This window comes from Berghia stephanieae, chromosome 1 (genome assembly GCF_034508935.2).
Source record: "Berghia stephanieae isolate SIO BIC M18660-M18661 chromosome 1, UCSD_Bste_1.3, whole genome shotgun sequence".
Lineage (NCBI taxonomy): Eukaryota > Metazoa > Mollusca > Gastropoda > Nudibranchia > Aeolidiidae > Berghia > Berghia stephanieae.
Window position 1 is genome coordinate 63,956,165 of NC_088360.1, and position 22,915 is coordinate 63,979,079.

Consider the following 22,915-nt stretch of genomic DNA (forward strand, 5'->3'; position numbering starts at 1 on the left):
GTTGAAGGAAGGGTGTGTTCAATCCTGACGTCGGGGTCACCACTGTAACTTTATTCAGTTGACAAAATTGCTTTTAGGGTAACAACTGCAAAATAACAATAAATAATAAAATGTTACTAAAGCTCGCAACACAACATATTAACACTACACAACAGTAGTTTTACGGGGATATGAGATTTTGAGAGTGAGAAGACGAAATGACTTACCTTCACAGAATTCTCTTTATTCTTCATGCTGGCTTGAACTTTGCCGAACATCAAGCCATCTGAGTAAGGGAGCGTTCACATATTATGTCAACACTTTGGGGGGGGGTCTGCCAAATGTTGACAAGTGTTGACATGGGGGAGGGGGGGGGGTTTCATACCCAAGATTATGTCATCAAAAATTTGGTTATACAAATAGAATAAAAACACACTCAAGAAAAACACTGTAAAAGTTGAAGCGGATTAGTAACATAATATATGTTATTATTCGGATAGGACATCAGTCTTCACAAATTACTTTTTACCAGATCAGGTGATCCACCTACACCTATTCACTGCTGGGTGGACAGGGGGCCCCCGAAAAAAAAAATGTGGCTGCGATGGGAATCAACTTGAGTTGTCAGGTCTTCAGCCACGCTCTAACAACTGAACTACCCTAAACATGTCTACATCTTCAAAATGGACTTTTTTTTTTTGTTAACATCGTGTAATGCTGGCTACCAGTATTGAACAGACAAAGGGTATATATCAAATTTCACACCTTTTGGCACTCAGTTGTTTTTACCTCTTTTCCTCTGTTCAATAGCCACCATCACATGATTTTCACGAAAAATAGTCCATTTTGATGATGTCATCATATTGGGGGGGGGGGGGGGGGGTCAAGTCGATGATGACAATTGATGACATGGGGGGGGGAGGGGGGGGGGGGGTCTAAAAATGCCAATTTTTTGTTGACATAATATGTGAACGCTCCCTAAGTGAAGGTCAAAACATGACCTGACTGATGATGATTTTCACCTCGCGAGACACTTTTATGCTCATTGGAGAAGTATTTCATAAGGGCGGTGATGGAAATAAAGTTAGTGTCCGCCATTTTTCTCGACTGTTTAGAGCCAGCCAGTTCGTTACCATGCGTTGCTGCGCGGGGTGACGTCACGACTTTTGAAGACTATTTACAATAGGTGATACCAAGAACTATGTTTTTACTCCAAAAATTGATGAAATTATAAATAAATTGTAATTAATATTGAGGCTATGTGGCCGACTGTTTTGTGATGGATCAAGTAGTATGACTCTCGCTTTCGGATCGGAAGGTTCAGGTTTCGAGACCCGCTCTGAGTGGCGCAGAGTTGAGTCCTTGGAAAAGGCTCTTTACTCACATTCTCTCACCGTACTCAGGTGTAAAATGAGTACATGGCCGTTCGTTGTCTTTGTTGGGAAAAAATGCCTGACAGGTGTCATGTCTCGTCTTTCAAGTTTAATATTGCTGTTACCTTGGGACCCCTTGTAAAGCGCTTTGAGCACGTTGATATTGCGCCAAATAAATGCTGTATTATTTTTTTTTTAATAGTATTTTTATAAATGTTGCTCCAGGAAGAGGTAGATGGCAAAAGTTTCGTTCTTGATCATCGTAAAATTTATAAAGGATTTCATACAAAAGTAAAAATAGTTTTTTTGTTTTTTCCCCTCCTCACCCGTTGACGCGACATGACGGTCGACCCTGACCAGACATTTGGGATTGACAGATGCCAAAAAGCCTTGACTACGTGATGACAGGCATTGTAACCTTGAATTATAATCTACAAACAACGCCCCCCCCCCCCCCCCCCCAAAAAAAAAAAAAAAAAAAAAAAAAAGAGCTGTGTGTGGTGGTGGTGGGGGTTGCGAATGCGAGTAGTCCCGAGGAGTATCCGTTTAACCTGCCACGGAAGCACTGTCGATTTGTTTTATAAATAATATAATTATTATTATTATGACGATAAATAACAAATCTTTATTGTCCACAAAATGGAAAATTTCCGTGGTCTACGTTGCTTTTAAACTTAAATCGGATTGCAAATGTATTGATGTTATGCGTATTGGAAAAATACTCACGACATCTCCATCGGGGTATAACATATTAACACACAAAACTGCAAACTCGAACGTTCATAGTCTGATTGATATAACTTAGTGATAAGTTAATTATAAAAATGGCTGTCTAAAAGCAATAACGGGTTGACTAACGTCAAATTAATTCCTTCTATTGATGCTCTGTGTTAAATTAAAATACTCACAAAGTCCGCCAGCCAGAAATATTACTCCAGCCCAAAAATCTACATGGAACCTTGAACGTTATAGTCTGATATATTTTAATGAGAACTAATCATAAAAATGGGTGTCTAAAAACAATAACAATGAGATGAGTGACGTCAATTTGGTCCAAGAACTTAACTCACTCCGCTCTCTCCTCCTTCAATACATATGAATCTATTCTTTCATCACTTTTTGTGCGGCTTTTGGTCTTGTGAAATGACACTCGCCTTTGGATCGGACGGTACTGGATTCGAGTCCCGCTCTGAGTGGCGCATAATTGAGTCCTTGGAAAAGGCTCTTTACTCGCATTCTCTCACCTTGTTCACTGTTAAAATGAGTACCTCGCTGTTTACAGCGTCGTCTCTGTCGGGAAACAATTGCAATATCGCTTAACAGTCATGTCTCGTCTAACATGTTTTTATGTTGGCCAAGAGACCCTTATAAAGTGATTTGAGCACCTTTATTGAATATAGCGGTATATATAGCGCAAGTAAATTTTTCTCTCTTTCTCTCTCTCGACATGTTAGATTATTATAGCTATTGCTACATATGATGCGAATATATTGGACGGTTATTGATGCTATGAGTTTAGGTAAAATGCTCACAACATACACCAGTTGGAAATAACGTACCGTCACACAAAACTACGAGTAACCTTGAACGTTAAAAGTCTGATTGATATAATTTAGTGAGAACTTATTACCAAAATGACTGCCTTAATACAATAACAAAGAGTGGAATGATGTCAATTCCATTCCTTCAACAGTCTAATTGATATAATTTAGTGAGAAGTAATCTCTATTGTGCGCAAGACGAAAGATAGAATAACAGTAACAGTAACTGGGTTCAACTATATTTTTTACGATACGATATAGAGGAATCATTTGAACAACCCTGTTTATGGTGTAAAACTAATCCCACAAACTAATATACAGACTGTTATAAAATAATATTTTATTAATACTTAATGTTAAATTAGATTAGATATAAAAGGAAATGTCAGATCTTGTAGAATGATGACTAGAAATAATTAACTTGTGTTATTTGGGTTTCAAATTAATCAAATTAGTTGTTCTTTTTTTTTTTTTTTTAGTTATATGTGGAAATCCCAAGCATGAGGAAAAAACTACAATATCTATTTTTAAAATAGATTAGAAAAGATAAGCCAAACAAATTCACGGAGAGTTTATAGTTTACGGGGGTTCCGATAGCTCAGTTGGTAGAGCACTCGCTTCATAAGCAAAGGGATCGAGATCGATTCCGGGTGCAGTCGAGATTTTTTTTCTTGACCCCTCCCCTCCCCAGTCCACCCAGCAGTGATTGGGTAGCTGGGTCTGTTAGATCTGGCGGAAGTAGGCCTACTTTGCAATTACTGTTGTCCGTTTAACGCTATAGAAACCGGGATAAACTCCGGTTCCATGGGCCTAGTGGCTCTGAAGGAGGCTTGTTTACAAGAGGACATTTTTTTACTGGACGAGCTAGGAGAATTTATCAAATTAAAGACATAAATTTTTAAAATGTAAAAAAAAAAAAGCGATGGAAATAGACTGGACATGTTTTGAGAAGAGAGGACAAATTGAGATAGACGTGTTTTCCCAAACACCGACCAAGTGGCCGCAGTATACGCAATTGGCACCCCGCCTTGCCAGATTTTCTTTTAAAAAATAACGATAAGTATTGAATTGTAAGCAAGTAAATGGCTGTCTAAAAGCAATAACGGGTTGACTAACGTCAAATTAATTCCTTCTATTGATGCTCTGTGTTAAATTAAAATACTCACAAAGTCCGCCAGCCAGAAATATTACTCCAGCCCAAAAATCTACATGGAACCTTGAACGTTATAGTCTGATATATTTTAATGAGATTATTTTTAATTAGACGGACACAGATACTATGGACATTTCGGGTTTCCCCTTTATCAACAAAACAGGATGAATGAAACACTACAGACGGATGGAATGAGTAATGTGATAGTGGGGTTGTTAAGGTGAATAAACAAACACAATAACAATGCCACTATCACATTATTTTCATTCGTCTGTAGTATCTGTCTTCGTCTAATAAATTAAACTTATCGTTATTTTTTTTCCTTCTGAATTTCAAGCAGCAACATTTTCATCAGATATTCTTTAGTGTATCGAGTTTGCCATGAAATTAGTATTGAAGTAAGCAGGACATTTCAATCTTTGGGAAGAATATAACAATATAATATCACTTAATACTTCCACCCAATAGAGAAACTGCTATACGTCCTGTCCAAATGGTAGTAAATGATTGTTGTCCGTTATATAAACCTCTTGCTCCATGAGTCTCATGGTTCTGATAGATTACCCATACATTAATATATGTTTGATCGTTTTCCTCTCGGGAAAAGGATTAAAGCCAGGATCATAGCAAATGTAAATAGCTCAAACCAGGGCTTGGCCAGAAAAAAAAACAAATATCGAAGATCAAAACAGATAATATAGGATAGACAAAAGACCCAGCAAGTGGGCAACCGAGCTCCCATGCTACAAGGGATATCAAGGCCACCCAACCAAGGTTAGATTTCTCTTCCAAACATCCTTCCTATCTAAAGGTGAGACATTTTTACAAGGAAAAATAAACTTCCCATAAAGTACAATGGAATGTCTTTCTGTCTCACTCTTTCGGCAAATAATTCAAACCAGATATAGATTGGCAGAATACATAGCAAGTTGGCAAGTGACATCCTATGCAACTAGGCAAGTCAATGCCATCCAAGTAAGGCTTGATCCCCCCTCAATCCTTACTTATTAATGATAAGGAAAAAATAAAGCTTCCCATACACAAATTGGAATAGCTGACTGTCTCCCTCTCAGCAAATTAATGGTCTAAAAAAACAAGAAGCTGGGAAAATTCGTGTCATCTCAATCCATGAAAGGGAGAGAACGCTTGATGGATAGAGACAAAAGACAGAAACGGGGTACAATATGGGATTGGGGTAATAGATACTCTACAAACAGCGCCAATCACTGCTCAGAGTCAAGGATAAAAGTTGTTGCTGCTAAACGTCTTTACCAGAAAGCGTGGCTCAGCGGTATGGTCTTTGACTTATATATATAGAAGGTACCAAGTTCACCTCACAATCATGCTCTGTGGTCCTGCGTTCTCTTTGGGGGCTGCACCAACGACCACGGTATACTCCAGTCTTCCCTTGGAAAAACCCAAATGACAAACTTCCCATTGGAGACGAATAAAGGGAATTTATTATAGCCATTTATTCATCATAGTGAAATCAAAAAATCATCATCATCATCAGCAACAAAAACATCCCCTTCACTGGATCAACCCAACGCCAACTCATCATCATCAACATTGACAAATGAATTCAAATCAATTTCATGCAAGTTCAAATACTAACTTTTTAATTTCTTTGTTATAGGACTTTAAAACATTTAATTGCAGAGGATGTAAAGTTTAATGCAAATTATTTAGCAGGTTCCTTTATTTATCAAAGTTCACACTACACATAATAAGATTGGGAGCAACACCAAACACATCCATAGAAGGCGTTCATACAGGCCCTGTGTGAAAGAGAAATTGGTAGAAGAATTAACAAAACAAAGTATTTGAATAATACGTCCTGCTCTCTCTCTCTCTCTCTAATCTGCCTATTTATTTTGGCATATTAATCGCCATTTAAATAATCTCTAATTGGTTTTTATTTAATGATTTGTAATCATTTGATTTCATCGTCATTTAGCGACTCTCTTTGCTAGTGTCTTGATGGGACTTTAAAGCGCTCGAGGTTATGACCCACAGGAAAAACTGCTACGACCCATTCCTGTTGCCGGTTAAAACAAGTTACACATTGTCACTCTTTTTCTTCTTTTATATATGCTTGTTCAGACAAATATACAATCTTTCAGCTTTCATAATACGAAAATTTTTACTTACGTTAAAGTGACTTTAAATGTTCACAATGCAGGTTGGTGAGAACAAGTCAGTTTATCAAAACACACATAATCAGATGTTAGCGATTAAACTGTTTTACGTTAACGAGGTTAATGATATTACGTTTCTAATGTAAAACTTTTCTAGCTTCTTAATTTGACTTAAACTCTTTTGACTGGAAAAGCTGCGTTATAAAGCCATATTCTATATCATCTGTTAATTTCTACCTTTAAATATGTAAATATTTAACTCGTAAAAGTACTGATTTTTGTTTTGATTAAGGATTAACAGATAAATTGCATATTCAATTTAATAGAATAATTTGTTATATAACAACTGATCTTTATTAGAATACACCACCTGTATAAAATATGTTAAGGCTAAGGTGATAAAAATTATGGATTCAATTTTCTATACATCTGAATATTTACTTCATCATTATTCAATTTTCTACAAGAAACTATTATAAAAAAAAACAGATATTGGAACATACAATTTAAAAATAAATCTATAGAGGCAAAGGTAATAAAAATGATGGATTCAATTTTCTACACATCTTATTCTATTACGTCATCATTATATAAAAGTGCGTGTCAATATGCCATGACCCCGCTGACCCGTTCGGCGATCCGAAAGCGAGTGTCATCATCACTCATGATAATAACAACCTTCCGTTACGCGGAACTATCGCCAGTAGGTCAATGACAAGACACTTGTAAAGCGCTTTGAGCACATTTATTGGATATTGCGCTATATAAAGCTCAATTTTTTATTTTTTTATTTTAGGTTACTTTTGTTCATGATATTACGTTTCTAATGTACGAATTTTCTATCTTCTTAAAATTTGTGAACTGATTTGACTGGAAAAAGCTGCATTAAAAAGCAATTTTCTATAATATTTTTCTATTTCTAACTCTAGATATGAACATATTAAACTCCTAGAAATCTCATTTTTGTTCCAATGTTTGATTAAGGATGAATTGTGTAATCAATTTTCTAAAAAAAATTATTATTGAAAAAGTGATATTGGAACACACAATCCCTATATATTAAATTTATAAAGGTAAAGTTAATAAAGAGATTGGAATCAATTTTTTAAACACATTTTAATCTATTACGTCATTGTTATATAAACGTGATTGTCTATATGCCACGACCCCGCTGACCCGTCCGCGATCCGAGAGCGAGTGTCATTATCATCACCACAAGTTCTACCATTGCAAGGAAAGTGACTTCTACAACTACAGGCCACAACCAACCACCTGTAAATTCAGGCACCTCTGCGGAGACGCTAAGCGTGTCACATACTAGAGGGAAATCATACCTGGTTCTGTGTCCGACTGCGACGACGACTGCTAACGAGGGAAGTTCCTGGTTGCTTTCCAGTATAGTAGTCACCGTCCATTGATAATCAACAGAGACCCCACGGTTCGCTAACAATGATGATAACCTCCCGTTACACGGAACTATCGCCAGCAAGCCAATGACAAGACACTCCTATACAACCCTGACCACGGCACTTTTTTGGCCTTATTTCTTTACTCTTTATATGCTCAATCAATGTTTAATTATATTGTCCCTTATTTCTTTACTAAACAAATGCTCAGTCCGTTTTTGTGGGCAGGGTAAGAGTTTCAGGATTGCTTTGTTGATTTCTTTGGATATTTAGTAAAAGGATGGATTCAATTTTCTACACATCTTAATTTATTACGTCATCGTTTAATAAACGTGAGTGTCAATATGTCATGACACCGCTGACTGGTCGTAAAATATTCATTTTTGATTTGGTCTATGGTTAAAGATAAACTGCGTATTCAATTTTATGTCATAAATGGTTATTGTTACCTGTATTAATCTATTACGTCATAAGTATCAATATGTCATGACCCCGCTGACCCGTCGGCGATCCGAGAGCGAGTGTCATCATCACCCATGATAATAACAACCTTCCGTTACGCGGAACTATCGCCAGCAGACCTATGACATGACACTCTTAATATAAAGACAATCTTGGCTTTTATATGAATGAATCTTTACTTTGTGAGTAATTATGGAACATTTTATTTTTTTATCTACAGACCTGCCAAGTAATACGAAAATCTCATAGAACTATCATTTGTTTTTATTATTTGTCTATTTCTAACTTAAGGTATGAAGATATTAAACTCGTAAAGTACTCATGTTTGTTTTGATCTTTGATCTAAGATTAAAAAGGTAAGTTGGGTATTCAATTTTGCAACATATTTGGTTATATAAGAACTGGTATTGGAATACACTACCTGTATCAAATCTATATAGGAAAAGGTTATCTTAATGGTTGCAATTTTTTACCCGTCTTAACCTATTACAATATCATAAAATAAACATGAGTAACAATATGTCATGGCCCCGCTGACCCGTCGACGATCCGAGAGCGAGTGTCATCATCACCGCCCATGATAATAACAACCTCCCGTTACGCGGAACTATCGCCAGCAGGCCTATGTCATGATACTATTAATATATAGACAGTCTTGGCTGTTATATGAATGAGGCTTTACTTTGTGGGTCATTATGGAACATTTTAGTTTTGTATCTACAGACCTGCCAAGTAATACGAAAATCTCATGGAACTATTATTATTTGTCTATTTCTAACTTAAGGTATGAAGATATTAAACTCGTTAAGTACTCATGTTTGTTTTGATCTTTGATCTAAGATTAAAAAAGTAAATCGGGTATTCAATTTTTGTAGCATGTTTGGTTATTGGAACACACTACCTGTATCAAATCTATATAGGAAAAGGTTATCTTAATGTTTTCAATTTTCTACACATCTTAATATATTACGTCATCATTATATAAAAGTGCGTGTCAATATGTCATGACCCCGCTGACCCGTCAGCGAGTGTCATCATCACCGATGACAATAACAACCTTCCGTTACGCGGTACTATCGCCAGCAGGTCAATGACAAGACACTTATTTTAGGTTAATTTTGTCCATGATATTACGTTTCTAATGTACGAATTTTCTACCTTCTTAAAATTTTTGAACTGATTTGACTGGAAAAAGCTGCATTAAAAAGCAATTTTCTATAATATTTTTCTATTTTTAACTCTAGATTATGAACATATTAAACTCCTAGAAATCTCTTTTTTGTTCCGATGTTGGATTAAAAATGCACTGTGATTATCCCCAGACACCTGTCTGGGGATAATGAAAATTCGTTATCCCCAGGGTGTCTGGGGATAACCAAAATTCGTTATCCCCAGGCTCCTTTTAACAATTATCCACATTCCAGAATATGGAATGTCTCCAAAATGCACATAGAAATAAGGAGAGTTAATAAAATATCTATAAAAACATAAAATTAACCAACATTAAATCAGTTGTTACTACATATAAACAATATGCGTCGACTTCGAAATGGGTGTCATGGCCGAATGGTTTAGTCGTCTGCCTTGGATGTATTACCAGAATCGACGTTGTGGGTTCGAATTCTGGTTCCGCCACTTTTTTATTTTTTTTTTTTTTAAATTCCGTCTTCTTTTCTTTCTTTTTTTTTTGTGTGCGAGTCTATTCTTTTCTCCTTCTTGTTTGACCTTTTTTTCCGTTTCTGAGCATGAATTTCTTAAAATTGTTTTTATTTTTTAAAAAATTATTGTTTGTTTTTTTTCTCCTCTATCTGACCATTTGGTCGCTCTCCCTTAAGAAACGAGAATCCCTAAACTAAAATGCAACAGGTGTTCAATGAATGACTGCCGAATTCCAAAGAAAATGTCGCTTCATTGTCTTTGTAATTTTTTCATGGCGTACAAAAACGCAATAGAGTGGTCACCATTTATAATTAGTCCTCAGAAATCAAGCACTTCTAACTGGATCGTACTCACAGTCACATTCAAATTTTATTTTGAAAAGTCTATGGACAATCATTAAATCTTAAAATTCCTTATCTGGAACAGAAAAAAAACAAAGACAAAAAAACAACAACAAAAAAGCCCCAAAAATACCCCCACCTAGATCTGCTTATATTGTCTTACAGGACTTAATAACGCTTGCAACACTATAAAAAGGATGATGATATGGTGACTCATTCAGCAAATAGGAAACAGTAGATTTCACGAGCACCTCACAGATGTGCCACTTTTGACATTACCTCAAAGTCTCACCAAGACACAAGCAAAGGATCCCGCTAAAACATTTACATAATGCAATAATATTCAAAACCTATAACTGCAACCGTACATAACAGAGAGATGATTTACAGTGAAAAATATCGTCTCAAGAAGAAAGGTACTGTATTTGACTGACTGCCTCCCAATTAAAGACTCCCGCAAGGACCAGGGAAAAAATGAGCAATCTTAATCCATAACAAAGACAGGGAGCAGCATGGAAAGGGAAAACAAATATAGGGATAGAAAAAATGTGAACTCTCTGCCCAGAACCCTTCCAAGAAAAATTTTGTTTTTAATCAGAAAAAAAACCAAAAAAAAAACAAATTCCGGAATAGTCAATTTTGTCACAAGCTGGTCATCTGGTCATCATATCTCCATCTCAGTGCGCCACCTCAAATGTATTGTAATAAAATATGAGTTGGAATGGTTGTTGTTCTTTAAACATTTGGTCCTGGTGTCAAAAGTGCCTGTACCTGACTCATCTGTTACTATATATTACACTCAATAGTGGGAGGGGGAGGGACAATTAAATACTGAAAATATAAAGTACTAAGAAAAGAAATAATAATAATACATATTTATAAAAAATTGAGTCTAATTGCGACTAAAATAGAATATGCGATTAATTGCTGTCAAGTGTAAAATTTGCAGCAGCGAAAAACCGCAGGGACAAAATGTCGATGGAAAATAACAATAAAATGAATGAGTCTTACCAATTAAAATTTATCACATGGGTGATTAGCCCCTGTAACCTTCAGAACCCAGTGCCCATTGATGTCAACTGCAGCTTTTCCGGAAATATGCTGGACAATTGAATTTCAGAGTCCTGCATGGTAAGAAAAACTTTTTATTACAAAATAATAAAATTATCCACAACATAGTATGATAAAATATTAATAGCGTTGTCACTTGCACAACTCAATTGTGATGGATTTCAACATGCAGATTATAGAGCAATTGAAAATAAATCTTAATAACAAGATCTTCAATAATAATACTAATCCAGCGCAATCAGATACAATGAATAAATCCAAGTCTTTCATTACAAAAATAAATAATGTAAAAGTAAAAAAAAAAAACAGCTCCTGCCCCCGTCCAAAAACAACATCCTACCTCTGGTTAGGGCGAACTCCTTTGCTTAAAGTCAATCGCTTTTTGCCCTGCTTACATTCATACACACAAAAGTCATAAATCAGCCGACTTTCCTCAGGGTGATATGATGGAAGCTGAAAAACACGGAATAATATAAAAGATCATAAAATAAATACTTAAATATTAAGTAAATAATTGCAATATTTTCTTCAACTGAGACAAAGGTGTTACAGTTCAGTACGTTAGAGGAATAAGAAAGTAAGTCGAGAGTTTTCTCGAAGAACTTAAATTTCTGTCGTGGTACTCCAATCAAAGATCAGGTCAAAAACTGAATGGCACATATGGAAAGCCAAAGGCATGTTGTTTTCCAATATTTAAAGTCAATTAAAATTTAAATTCTGTGCATTCTAATATTAGGCAAACAACTACAGACCACACTCAATTGAATTGTACTATGTAAAAGGGTCCTGTCACATTCAATCAAAAGTTGTCATTTGAGAAAAATTACTGCATTATAAATTATAAATTGACGTTCAGATTGCATGTTTGAAGGTGGATTAAGAAAATTCATTTATCTGTGTATAAGCCCAAGTTTCAGAAAAATTACAGTGGCAACGAGTGTCTAATATTTGCCACCAGATACACTCGTAAAATTTGAGTGTAGGCCTATTTAGCAAAATCATATACTAGGAATGGTTTATCCTACATCATAATGCAGCGCATGCCTGTCCTCATCCTGCATCTTTTATATGTATATATATGAAAAATATAATTGAGTTTTCATAAGGTGCAATATCCACCAAACATGCTCAAAGCACTTTACAAAGGATCCCTGACTGGCAGCAACACGTAACAAGTAGAATGAGACATGACGCCTGTTAGGCGATTTTTTTTCTTCTGACAGACAACGCTCTTAGCGGATAGGAAATCATACACCCGAGTACAGTGAGAGAATGTGAGTCCTTGACGAGGCTCCACCCCAGGACCTTCCAATCCGGAAGCGAGTGCCACATAGCCGCATATTTTGGCTGTTCTTGAGAATTTGCCAAACACCTACAAACTACGTAGTAAAAAGAGGGGAGATGGGCAGAAATAGACAGAGAGAGAGAGAGACAGAAAGAGAGAGAGAGAGAGAGAGAGAGAGAGAGAGAGAGAGAGAGAGAGAGAGAGAGAGAGAGAGAGAGAGAGAGAGAGAGAGAGAGAGAGAGAGAGAGAGAGAGAATAATATCAGTTGCCTGTGGTGTCAGTCCGTTTAGGAGTGAAGTGGCAGAAGGATTAGTCTAGCACTAGTACCTGGGCAGTAGTAGTAGTAAGTAGTAAATAGGGGAGGTCTTCTGCACGTTCCTTGAGCTAAGGAAAGTATTCCTTCAACTAACCTTAAAATAAAAAATAAAACCTTGTACATTTCCAACACTTGGACCTTCACTACGACCTATAACTAACACTAACTTCACTTCTTGAGGCAGACTTTTCTTACTTCTTTTAAATTTCATTTTTTTAAAGATTCTTTATTGATTTGTTTATAAGTTCTATTGTTCTTCTTATTATTATTTCATTGTCAATATAATTTTCATCAGCATACTTTTACCATGTTCTTACAGCAGAGCGATACCTAACGCCTGCCTTTAAAATGCTACTAAAATTGAACAATTAAAATAAAACATTTGACAAAAGATCCACAGTTCAAATGCTAAAACAATTATAAAGTGAAGCCACCTCGAGGCTCGAGGAACATCGGGGGTAAGGTCTCCCGCCCATACTGGGCACTGGGACTGGCACAATGTCAGTTTCAGGTTGGTCATGGATTTCTAGTCTTTCGTCCGTCAGCCTGCTTTTTCTTAGTCTTAAGAAACGAGAATCCCTAAACTAAAATGCAACAGGTGTTCAATGAATGACTGCCGAATTCCAAAGAAAATGTCGCTTCATTGTCTTTGTAATTTTTTCATGGCGTACAAAATGCAATAGAGTGGTCACCATTTATAATTAGTCCTCAGAAATCAAGCACTTCTAACTGGATCGTACTCACAGTCACATTCAAATTTTATTTTGAAAAGTCTATGGACAATCATTAAATCTTAAAATTCCTTATCTGGAACAGAAAAAAAAACAAAGACAAAAAAACAACAACAAAAACCACCAAAAATACCCCCACCTAGATCTGCTTATATTGTCTTACAGGACTTAATAGCGCTTGCAACACTATAAAAAGGATGATGATATGGTGATTCATTCAACAAATAGGGAACAGTAGATTTGACGAGCACCTCACAGATGTGCCACTTTTGACATTACCTCAAAGTCTCACCAAGACACAAGCAAAGGATCCCGCTAAAACATTTACATAATGCAATAATATTCAAAACCTATAACTACAACCGTACCTAACAGAGAGATGATTTACAGTGAAAAATATCGTCTCAAGAAGAAAGGTACTGTATTTGACTGTCTGCCTCCCAACAAAAGACTCGCAAGGACCAGGGGAAAAAATGAGCAATCTTAATCCATAACAAAGACAGGGAGCAGCATGGAAAGGGAAAACAAATATAGGGGATAGAAAAAATGTGAACTCTCTGCCCAGAACCCTTCCAAGAAAAATTTTGTTTTTAATCAGAAGAAAAAAAACAAAAAAACAAATTCCGGAATAGTCAATTTTGTCACAAGCTGGTCATCTGGTCATCATATCTCCATCTCAGTGCGCCACCTCAAATGTATTGTAATAAAATATGAGTTGGAATGGTTGTTGTTCTTTAAACACTTGGTCCTGGTGTCAAAAGTGCCTATACCTGACTAATCTGTTACTATATATTACACTCAATAGTGGGAGGGGGGAGGGACAATTAAATACTGAAAATATAAAGTACTAAGAAAAGAAATAATAATAATACATATTATAAAAAATTGAGTCTAATTGCGACTAAAATAGAATATGCGATTAATTGCTGTCAAGTGTAAAATTTGCAGCAGCGAAAATCCGCAGGGACAAAATGTCGATGGAAAATAACAATAAAATGAATGAGTCTTACCAATTAAAATTTTTTTTTTCAAGGTTTTGCTCAAAAACAGAGATGTGCTCCTACTTATTTCTTATTTTTAAAATATAAATATCATCATGTTAAGTTTTAGCTCGTAAAATATTTTGAAATAAAATGGCATCATCAAGAGAAGGAAATCCTAAAGTGATTAATTTGGTTGAAGATTTCGAGTCAGCTTTTCAGGTAAATAGACTGCCGTGAAGCTTAGTGTTTGCTTAGTCTTGGTCACGGAATCTGAAAAGTCACCACTGGTCTCAACTTTTCCACTCAATTCGAAGCAAAGTCCAGATACTTTCGTGACGATGTGGTCCCTGCCGAACGGAGTGATTTTACCAATGTTTTGATAGCCAAATGTTGAATGTTGATGAAGAGAACTGTCAGCAATTTTTATTTAAGTAAACAGGACCAATTTTAATTTAATTATTTGGAAAATGAAGGAGGCCTTCTTGAAAGTTGTAGGCTCCTCGTGCTAAGGGAAACAACCCAAGTATTCCTTTAATTGGCCCTAATAAAAAAAAAATAAAACACTCAAGGACCGTTACTAAGACTAAGACCTATAACTAACTCTGATAAAAAGAACGAAGTGGCAATTTGGACTCCAGTCTGAATAGTCTCGTGTGACTATTCGGACTCAACTCAAACGGGTGTGCACAAACAAAGGGGGACAGTATGGACAGCGGCCAAAGAGTATGACTGATAGAAGCTGAAGAAGAGTTCAAGGGAAAATTTTGTTTTACCCACATCAGACTGACTTCAGCTGATTGATATCCCCTACTTTAGAAGGATTGTTGTTTCTAATTCCTGATTTTATTTGGACGTCACGTCATGTAACGTTGTTAAAAAAGCTTAGCCTGTAACTTTGACTGACGTATGTTCCTTTTGAAGGGTTTTAACTTGTTACTTTTTAATTTCGAATGGACTCCCAATTGATTCATTGATTTTGCCTTTCTCGCTAATAACAGGTTTTGACTACCTGTTGATGATAGTGATGGTAACTATACCATTATTTTTTTCATTTGCATCAATTTTATGGCGTTGTCAAAAATTAAGATTACAATAAATTGAAATTTTTTAAAAGCAAAAAAAAACATATATTGCACTGGAGACTAGGATATTCAGACTTAAGTCTGAATAACTTTTTGATTGCACATGCGTGACAAGATGGCCGCCATGGATAAGAGCTGTGTCTGAATGCTCTACAAACAGTTATAATAATTGATTTCTGAGACTGGATATCTGTGTTTTAGTATTGAAATTCAAGCCCATGTGTTGATCCATATCTGGGGCTATTCCATTGTGCGCTTTTGGAAGTACCATTGGTGGATAGAATCTTAGTAGTGAGACTTGGACTGAGTGTAAACAAGATAGATTTGAATTTTCAAAATGGCTGACTTAAACATTCAACTGTGAAAGCGTATAGTATACAAGACTTCAAACTCATTAGTGATTTTAGGAACTGTGTGGGTTTTTGAAAGGAATTTATTTGAGAATACTGTGAGTACATTTGGACTTGTGCGTCAGATTGATCAGCGGACTGCCTGTACTCCAAGTCCAAGATGAGTGCTATCCCTAAGACAAGAAGTGGAAGCAGAAGCGGCAGTGAGAATCGCAATCACATTAAACCTTCCAAGGACAGCAATGGAGTTGATTTGAAAGTGGAACCTGTCAAAAGTAAACAAGCTTCTGACAATGAGACCGATTTTCATATATGTATCCTGTGCGATAAAAAATTTACAGAGCAATCAGATAGCCTTTTGCAGTGTGATAGATGTGATGGCTGGGCATGTACTGGTTGTCTGAACATGTCGCCCAAGACGTACTGTGCCATTGCAAGGCCAGACCTTCGATGGTTCTGTGAATATTGTGTGCAACCAGCGCTGCTCTCAGTAAAAACAGATAAAGCCATTGAGGATAAGTGCAGTGAATTTCTTGGAGCTGTAGAAGCTAGAATTTCAAATATTGAATCTGAACTCACACACAAAGCTTCAATAGTGGATCTCAAAAAGTTGGAAAATAATATGAAGTCACTGGAGGAGAAAATAGGCAAGCTATTAAGCACGCAAAATGAAGTTGAAACAAAGATTGGTGAAGCCACTGCAAATTTAGCATCTGACGGTGTCAAAGAGATGGCTGAACGTGAAGATCTAATTGTGTTCAATGTTCCGGTTCACAAATGTGATGATCCTGAAGCTCGCAAGGAGGCGGATGCCAAATATTTTCAGATGCTTTGTAGACAGGGTCTAGAGATTGAGATAGGAGTTGAGTACAGGAAGATTGTCAGATTAGGGAAAAAGAAAGACGATAATAGACCTATGAAGATCATATTAATTAACAGTGATCAAGTATCACAAATCCTAAAAGCAGCGAAGAACCTTAGATCAAAGCCTGAGTTTAAACAAATTAGTATTGGACGTGATCGTACCCCTTTAGAAAGAGAAGAATCACGAGCTCTTGTCAAGCTAAAACAACAGAAGCAAGCCGAATCAGACAGAAACGGGGAGAAGGCCAGATGGGTCATAAGACATATGAGAATAGTAAACGCCTTCAGGGATACACCAACAGTGGTTATCCTCAACCCGGGCAAGGACAGGATGGAATAGGACGTCCAAAATCAATGCTAAAATGCATGTGTACAAATGTAGATACTTTGTTAAACAAGCGTTTAGAGTTGTCTCATTTTCTTTTACATGAGCAGCCAGATATTTTCTTTGTATCAGAAGTTTTACCAAAACATTTTAAGTGGGCTGTACAGAAAGCTGAAGTTGACATGGATGGTTATTGTTCATTTTCTAATTGTTTTGACAACCAAATTAACGGCCACAGGGGTATCATCATTTATGTGAAAGAGGAGATAGGTGCACAAGAAATCACCCTGGCACCTGACCAAAAGCTAGCTAATGAGAGTGTTTGGATTGAAGTGAAAGTGAGGGATGGTGAAAAATTACTAGCTGGATGTGCGTATAGGTCTCCAACTAGTTCCCCAGAGAACACCAATAAGTTGTATCAGACTATGCTGGACCTTATTAAGGATAGGGCATATGTATTAATCACTGGTGACTTTAATCAACCAGATGTTGATTGGGTAAATGAGACAGCCTCAGGCAACAAAGCATTAGAATTCTTAGAGTTCTATAGAGACTCTTTCCTCTATCAGCATGTTAAGTCGCCAACGCATTTTCGAGGGGATCAGAAACCAACACTCATAGACCTAGTTTTATCATCTGAGGAGAGCATGGTGAAAAATTTGACTCATAACGCTCCCCTTGGCAAAAGTCATCATCATGTTTTAGCTTTTAATTTTGTGTGTAGCACAAAAATTGAAGTAAAGAAAGAAAGACGGTATAACTACAAAAAAGCTGACTTTGATAAACTGAGAAAGTGTGTGAATGACAGCAATTTACTTGCCAAAATTCAGGATAAGGATGCAAATGATACATGGAACTGCATCAAAAAGACTGTAGAAACTGCAACTGAGGAATGTATTCCTAAAAGTGGATCAGGGCCTGCAGGCAAACGCAAGACACCTGTCTGGTGGAGTGAGATGGCTATGTCTAAGCTACGTAATAAGAAACAGACATACAAGAAATACTTGGGAACACTAGACCAGAAAGACTGGCTAGCCTACACAAGAGCCAGGAACCAAGCAAAAGCGGCGTGCTGGAAAGCAGTTCTAGACTATGAAAAGTCTATAGCGCAAGATGCGAAAAATAATCCAAAGGCATTCTTCTCCTATGCTAAGAGTAAGATAAAAGTGCAAGAAGGCCTAGCCGACCTCAAGGACAGTGACGGTAAACTTGTGTCAGCTGACAAAGATAAGGCAAACCTCCTCAATACATTTTTCTGTAGTGTATTCACAAACGAGAGAGTGGGGGATATTCCTGATTGTGAAAAATCTGAAGTTGACTCTTCTCTTAGTGACATTATATTCACTTGTAAAGATGTGTGGAATAAGCTTAAAAATTAAGGCTCCTCGAAATCCTCTGGCCCTGATGGGATACACCCATGTGTACTAAAAGAACTGGCAGAACAGCTAGCAGAACCCTTAGCAGAGTTGTTCAACAAGTCACTTAGGGAAGGGAAGCTGCCCAGCATCTGGAAAGATGCAAATGTAACTCCACTTTTTAAAAAGGGTGAGAAGAGCAAAGCAAGTAACTATCGTCCGGTATCATTAACGTGTGTGATTTGCAAAATAATGGAATCCGTGATTAGGGACAAAGTAGTCAAATACTTAATGGAACAAAAGTTGCTGTCTGAGTATCAACACGGTTTTATATCAAAACGCTCATGTACCACTAATTTGTTAGCTGCTCTCGACTCTTGGACTAGGTATTTGGACAGTGGCATACCTGCTGATGCAGTGTACCTTGATTTCGCCAAAGCATTTGACAGTGTTCCACATCAATGCCTTATTAAGAAACTTGGATCATATAGCATCAGTTCATGTTTGCTAGCTTGGATCTCAGATTTCCTGATTGGGAGAAGACAGCGTGTTAGGGTGAACGGCAGTTTTTCGGACTGGGCACCAGTATCGAGTGGTGTTCCGCAGCGAAGCTGCCTTGGTCCAGTTTTGTTTGTAATATTTATTAACGATCTTCCAGACGTTGTGGACTCTCTGTGCCAAATGTATGCAGATGACACTAAGGTGTTCTCAAGAGTAGACAAGGAAGAGTTCATAACTCAGCTCCAAAGTGATCTTGACAGCTTGGTACAGTGGGCTGATAAATGGCAGCTTAGGTTTAATGCAGACAAGTGCCATGTCTTGCACTTGGGATATAGAAACCCGCACCATCAGTACACAATGAGAAATCATGACTCTAGCGAGACTGTCATACTTCAGCCTACTGAAGAGGAAAAAGATTTAGGTGTGTTAGTAGATCAGGAACTGAAGTTCTCTAAGCACATAGAAACCCAAGTAAATAAAGCAAACAGAATCGTTGGCCTCATTAGGAGGTCGTTCCACTCATCTTGATAGAGATAACATGAGACAATTGTTCACTGCACTTGTACGTCCCCACTTGGAATTTGGCAATGTAGCATGGGCACCACGACGACAGAAAAACAAAGACCTCATAGAAAGTATTCTAAGACGCGCAACTCGGGTCATTCCGGGATTCAAAGATCTAGAATACACAGAAAGACTGAAAAAGATAAGAATACCTAGCATGCAGTATAGGAGAGACAGAGGAGACCTAATTGAAGCGTACAAATACTCACATAATTTATACTCTGTTAGCACGAGCCCTCTAAATCTTGATTCCACCAGCACCACCAGAGGACACAGATTCAAACTCTCCAAAGAAAGGTGTTCTCTAAACCTTAGGCAGAACTTTTTCTCAGTTAGGGTAGTCGACAAATAGAACCGCCTGCCTGCAACATTGTCGTCGCCCCTTCATTGCAGGCATTCAAGTGCCGTCTTGATGCTCATTGTGAAACAGAAAAATACTGTTTGTAAAGTTAAATTCAGACACCTCCTTCCACTATGTGGCATGCCCAGTTTTGAGAGACTTGAATTATATACGTTCACGAATGCACAAGAGCAGATAAAAGGCTGTAAAAGCCTACATAAATCTGGACTTATATCATATCATATCATATCATAAAATTTAGCACATGGGTGATTAGCCCCTGTAACCTTCAGAACCCAGTGCCCATTGATGTCAACTGCAGCTTTTCCGAAATATGCTGGACAATTGAATTTCAGAGTCCTGCATGGTAAGAAAAACTTTTTATTACAAAATAATAAAATTATCCACAACATAGTATGATAAAATATTAATAGCGTTGTCACTTGCACAACTCAATTGTGATGGATTTCAACATGCAGATTATAGAGCAATTGAAAATCAATCTTAATAACAAGATCTTCAATAATAACACTAATCCAGCGCAATCAGATACAATGAATAAATCCAAGTATTTCATTACAAAAATAAATGATGTAAAAGTAAAAAAAAAAAAACAGCTCCTGCCCCCGTCCAAAAACAACATCCTACCTCTGGTTAGGGCGAACTCCTTTGCTTAAAGTCAATCGCTTTTTGCCCTGCTGACATTCATACACACAAAAGTCATAAATCAGCCGACTTTCCTCAGGGTGATATGATGGAAGCTGAAAAACACGGAATAATATAAAAGAAAATAAAATAAATACTTAAATATTAAGTAAATAATTGCAATATTTTCTCCAACTGAGACAAAGGTGTTACAGTTCAGTACGTTAGAGGAATAAGAAAGAAAGTTTTCTCGAAGAACTTAAATTTCTGTCGTGGTACTCCAATCAGAGACCAGGTCAAAAACTGAATGGCATATATGGAAAGCCAAAGGCATGTTGTTTTCAATATTTAAAGTCAATTAAAATTAAAATTATGTGCATTCTAATATTAGGCAAACAACTACAGTCCACACTCAATTGAATTGTACTATGTAAAAGGGTCCTGTCACATTCAATCAAAAGTTGTCATTTGAGAAAAATTACTGCATTATAAATTATAAATTGACGTTCAGATTGCATGTTTGAAGGTGGATTAAGAAAATTCATTTATCTGTGTATAAGCCCAAGTTTCATAAAAACCACAGTGGCAACGAGTGTCTAATATTTGCCACCAGATACACTCGTAAAATTTGAGTGTAGGCCTATTTAGCAAAATCATATACTAGGAATGGTTTATCCTACATCATAATGCAGCGCATGCCTGTCACTGTCATCATCCTGCATCTTTTATATGTATATATATGAAAAATATAATTGCGTTTTCATAAGGTACAATATCCACCAACCATGCTCAAAGCACTTTACAAAGGATCCCTGACTGGCAGAAACACGTAACAAGTAGAATGAGACATGACGCCTGTTAGGCGATATTTTTTTTTCTGACAGACAACGCTCTTAGCGGATAGGAAATCATACACCCGAGTACAGTGAGAGAATGTGAGTCCTTGACGAGGCTCCACCCCAGGACCTTCCAATCCGGAAGCGAGTGCCACATAGCCGCATATTTTGGCTGTTCTTGAGAATTTGCCAAACACCTACAAACTACGTAGTAAAAAGAGGGGAGATGGGCAGAAATAGACAGAGAGAGAGAAAGAGAGAGAGAGAGAGAGAGAGAGAGAGAGAGAGAGAGAGAGAGAGAGAGAGAGAGAGAGAGAGAGAGAGAGAGAGAGAGAGAGAGAGAGAGAGAGAGAGAGAGAGACAGAATAATATCAGTTGCTTGTGGTGTCAGTCCGTTTAGGAGTGAAGTGGCAGAAGTAGTCTAGCACTAGTACCTGGGCAGTAGTAGTAGGAAGTAGTAAATAGGGGAGGTCTTCTGCACGTTCCTTGAGCTAAGGAAAGTATTCCTTCAACTAACCTTAAAATAAAAAATAAAACCTTGTACATTTCCAACACTTGGACCTTCACTACGACCTATAACTAACACTAACTTCACTTCTTGAGGCAGACTTTTCTTACTTCTTTTAAATTTCATTTTTTTAAAGATTCTTTATTGATTTGTTTATAAGTTCTATTGTTCTTCTTATTATTATTTCATTGTCAATATAATTTTCATCAGCATACTTTTACCATGTTCTGACAGCAGAGCGATACCTAACGCCTTCCTTTAAAATGCTACTAAAATTGAACAATTAAAATAAAACGTTTGACAAAAGATCCCCAGTTCAAATGCTAAAACAATTATAAAGTGAAGCTACCTCGAGGCTCGAGGAACATCGGGGGTAAGGTCTCCCGCCCATACTGGGCACTGGGACTGGTACAATGTCAGTTTCAGGTTGGTCATGGATTTCTAGTCTTTCGTCCGTCAGCCTGCTTTTCCTTAGCCTTAAGAAACGAGAATCCCTAAACTAAAATGCAACAGGTGTTCAATGAATGACTGCCGAATTCCAAAGAAAATGTCGCTTCATTGTCTTTGTAATTTTTTCATGGCGTACAAAAATGCAATAGAGTGGTCACCATTTATAATTAGTCCTCAGAAATCAAGCACTTCTAACTGGATCGTACTCACAGTCACATTCAAATTTTATTTTGAAAAGTCTATGGACAATCATTAAATCTTAAAATTCCTTATCTGGAACAGAAAAAAAACAAAGACAAAAAAACATCAACAAAAAACCCCAAAAATACCCCCACCTAGATCTGCTTATATTGTCTTACAGGACTTAATAGCGCTTGCAACACAATAAAAAGGATGACGATATGGTGACTCATTCAACAAATAGGGAACAGTAGATTTCACGAGCACCTCACAGATGTGCCACTTTTGACATTACCTCAAAGTCACACCAAGAAACAAGGATCTCGCTAAAACATTTACATAATGCAATAATATTCAAAACCTATAACTACAACCGTACATAACAGAGAGATGATTTACAGTGAAAAATATCGTCTCAAGAAGAAAGGTATTGTATTTGACTGTCTGCCTCCCAACTAAAGATTCCCGCAAGGACCA

The 22,915-nt window shown here is 36.9% G+C and overlaps 1 long non-coding RNA gene across 6 annotated transcripts in view; it reads right to left on the reverse strand.

The window, feature by feature from the left end:
* Positions 1-5,521: 5,521 nt before the first annotated feature.
* LOC144979372 (uncharacterized) overlaps positions 5,522-22,915 on the reverse strand; it is a 54,992-nt gene continuing 37,598 nt past the window's right edge. For 5 of the 6 annotated variants that reach the window (XR_013646677.1, XR_013646681.1, XR_013646678.1 and 2 more), the window contains 5 exons: positions 20,468-20,580; positions 19,689-20,179; positions 11,464-11,576; positions 11,064-11,176; positions 5,522-5,824 (listed from right to left, as the gene is read on the reverse strand). This is a non-coding gene — a long non-coding RNA (uncharacterized LOC144979372). The remainder of the gene's footprint in view (positions 5,825-11,063; positions 11,177-11,463; positions 11,577-19,688; positions 20,180-20,467; positions 20,581-22,915) is intronic. The other variant, XR_013646682.1, reaches the window with a different exon arrangement.